Raw genomic sequence first — 3946 nt, forward strand, 5'->3', positions numbered from 1 at the left:
GGCCACTTAGCCTCACAAGGGGAAAACAAAGGCCAGAACAAGAACCAACACGTTATTCAATAGTCCATGGAGGCACTTTTGTGTAAGGACCAGTGCAAATCGTTAGTCACCAAGAAATGGATGGCCTTTATGACCACACGGTACAAGCAGCTGCATCCAGCCAAATTATCTGCTGAAAATTTTAAAAATACTTTCATTATGAAATCCAACAATGAAAAATACCCCCTCAAACTTAAGCTATGGCCTAGAGCTTTCTGACTTTCACTGCAGAGGTCCATTCTGTTTCTCAATCGAGGGGATGAGGGGAGGGGAAAAGGTTTCAGCAAGCTTTGAGATCCAACTGAAAGACTCAGCCTGTCACTGAAGGTCAGGAATTAGAGGCCCAGGGAGGTTAGCTGGAAACAAAATGTATCAACTGAAAGAAGCCAGTGATGTTGACAAAAAAGATGCTTGGAGTATCTGTGCAAAACACGTTATCTCTCTAGGGATTAGCCACACACCAAGTAAACATCAGTTCAGAAGAGGATTAGAATTTGGTCATGTGTCCCATTGGAAAACTACCCCTTCCACTCTTTTAATTTGGTCTTTTGTGGCAAATGTTCACATCTAGAAATTTGGGGGGGGGGGGCTGCCAAGCAGAATGGGTAGCTTGCAGGGAAAGTCACAGTTCAGTCTCTCAGTGCCTCAGATCTCCAGAGCCACCCGTGCATTTTTATACTTGCTCTCAAATGGGGACGGTGTGGCCACCCACTTGTTAATGAGATAAGGTTTGTAAGGAGCTTACCCCTCCCTTTTAGAGCTCTGAGGATACCTCAGCACTAGCCAGAGTCACCTTGATCAAGCCTCAGATCTGAACACCTTTCCTGTATGCAGTAAACACCTGTGGGGGGCGGGGGGACAGCACCATGCAGTGGGCCTAATGGCCCAAGTCTTAGAGCAGGCTTAACAAAGGCAGAAGCATAAATGCTACAAGCTTACAAAAAGGCACCTTCTAAAAAGTCAGTCCCTCTAATGGAAGGTAGCAAGCACTGCCTAGAACAAAAAAAGAAGCTTACTCAGATTTCACAAAAGTAAGTAAACGTGAAAGAACTTCTAATAAACTTTCAAATGGATATTTTTGGTAAATTTGTGACATTTACACTTCAGACATTTGGAAAGCTGGAAACAAGCTAAATTAAGACTTCTAGGACACTCTCTCCACAAGGCTTAGATATTATGTATTTCAACCTGTAGTCCCAAGTGTAAAGACACAATAGCATTTTTATGGGGTTGAGCCTAAATAAGGATCCCCATTTTCGTTCCCTGGCTCCCCAACTCTCTGTGCTCGAGGCCAGGTCCCGATACAGCCACAGAGATTCTATGTGCTCTTCCTTCTAGAGATGTGGACACATGAAAAGAGAAAGCAAGTGTTTGTGGACCGGTCAAGAGCATACTCGGGTTCTCACCCCCCCGTTAAGTCACTGTAATTCATTTTGGCAGACCTTTGGTCAATGCCCGGGGTGCACTGGGATCCAGATACACCTGGGAGCCTTCCCCAAAGGAGACCAGTCACATTGTGTGAGCTTCCGGGTCTCTAGTCATCTGTTTGGTCAAGTTACTGAGCTCTCAGCAGAGGCCATAACCCAAGAAAAAGATAAATTACAGAATACAATCATCAGCTCTCCATAAAGCCATTTCACACTAACAATCACAACTGCACCCAACACCTCCAGAACAGGTGTGATCATGCCACCACCCCGGCATCTGTAAGAGAAAACGGAGGCTCAGAGAGGTTAAGTCATTAGGCTGGAGACACAGGGAATGGCACAGTTGGCCTGTGACAAGCCCAAGCTTCTGCCCTGCCTTGTCATCTTGACTTGTCATGTTTGTGGCCATTTGCTTGGCCATTATTCAGCATGTGGGACCCTGAGACCCTCATCCCAAAAGAAAAACAAGAATAAGAACAACAACAACAAGGCTCTACAGTGACCTTCCATTTTATACTGTAAGGATTCTGAAGGTACCCCACACACTGAGCAAGGATACCACCCAGCTGAAGATATCAGGTGATGGAAAATGAGGCTGAGTTGAGGGGAACAGATGGCAACAACAGGGGCTGGGAACTTGTGAGGGACGTGGGGCACCTCAGACTCCTCTTATCAGGGTGGTGGCCCAGTTCTGTTGAATGTTCTGGCGACTCAGGGCCAGAGATCTGAGAGGGAGCCTGCATCTGCCAATGAAAAATGACCTCAAGCTACCTTAACTTTCCAGATTCTGTTCACCTATAAAATGGGTCTAATACCTATCTTAGAGCACTGTGTGGAAAAGAAGAGATAGAAAGATTCATCCTTACCCAATGGTAGCATTTCTTATGACCTATTAATTTCCCTATCAATGCTATTGCACCTGATTCCCTGCTAAACCCATGTCTCTTTAAACATGACTAGCTTCATAAAATCACTCATCTATTCTGGGTCCCTGTCCCATGGGGACCTACTCTGCCACCCTGTTCCCCGATACAAAGACTTCATGTTTAGTTCTAGAATTGGGATTTCGAGTTCTCTTTAAACCTTCCTGCCTCTACATTTTTATATTGTTTATTTTTACAAAAAACTACAGTCACTACTCTTAAAACATTCTCTCACAGACATGTATGCACAGACCCAGACCCCATGACCACTGCCAAAACAGCCCACCTCGGAGGCCAGGCTGGCAATGTCAGCACAATCCCCAGTGAGCCCTGTGACCTCCAACAAGCCACTGTCCCCTCTGAAATTCTCCCATCTGTGAAACAAGGGGTCAGGAGTCCCGTCCAGGGGTAGAATTCCAAGAAACCAAGAGTATGGGACAAGGGAAGGACAGAAGAGTACACACTGTCCACCATCTTGCCCAAACCCCTGTGGGGGGTGAGGATGTTCTCCATGTGTGCTCACCCTGTGAGGCTGGCACCTCTAACTCCACTTAACACATAGGCACAGGGGGGCGGGCCAAAGTTGAGCCTTGTCTCTCCACCTCCCCATGCACTGCATCACCAGCATTCTTTCGCGGGTGTTAGCAGCTGTGGAGTCTGCCACGTGTCAGACACTATGCTAGGCACTGAGGGCCTGGGGGTTGCTGTGTGGGTCCCAAGCGAGCTCTCTGCAGGAAGTCAGCCTTGCAAGTACACCCCGCCTGTCTCCCCAGAGGCAGGTGCTGCAGAAAATCCAGACCTTCACCGGTCCAGGTGCCAAGCCCTGTCCTAGGTGATTAATACATTTCTGCTCATGTACTCCTTGCAGCACTACTCTGAGTTAGGTTCTATAGGATTTCCTTTTGAGAGACCAAGGCACAGAGGCACAAAAACGAGTAAGTAACTTGCAGAAAGTCACACAGCCAGTTAGTGGCAAACCTGGACTTTCAGGCAGTTATATACAGCGGCCCTAAGTCGGTGGTCTCCAGCACTGTGCCCTAAAGCCTCCTCCTTAGGGACAGAGCTCCCCAGGCCTCAGGGGAGACGAGAGCCTTGCCCCCGACCCGCGGTCACCCTGGACAGAAGGGGTTCCCGACACGAGGGCCTTTCCGCCTGAAAACCCGGACGAATCGGTCATCCTAAGTCCAGGGGTCCCTCCACTGCCCCAGAGCACGAGCGGGATCTGAATGCGCTGCCTCCTCCTTCCGTGGGGAAGTCCGAGGACGGGCTCTAATGGGGGAAACGCAGGCAGCGGCCACACCGCCCGCCCCGAAGCCCCAGCGTCCCGGGTCAGACCTCTGGGCCGCCGCCCCTCACCTCTCCGCCAGCGCCCGCCAACGGTTTCAACCGGCCGTAAAGAGCACGTGGAAACGCCGCCGCCCGTGCAGCGCCGCAGCCACCTCCCTCCAGAAAGCCCGGGCGCAGAACCCGCTTCGGGGCCGGCCCCCGCGCCTGCGCGCCGCGGCCACCTCCCGGCGGAAGTGACGGCCCCGGAAGCCGGAGGCGGATCCTGCCTGC

The sequence above is a fragment of the Lontra canadensis genome, unplaced genomic scaffold (assembly GCF_010015895.1).
Source record: "Lontra canadensis isolate GAN:19392208 unplaced genomic scaffold, GSC_riverotter_1.0 scaffold1, whole genome shotgun sequence".
NCBI lineage: Eukaryota > Metazoa > Chordata > Mammalia > Carnivora > Mustelidae > Lontra > Lontra canadensis.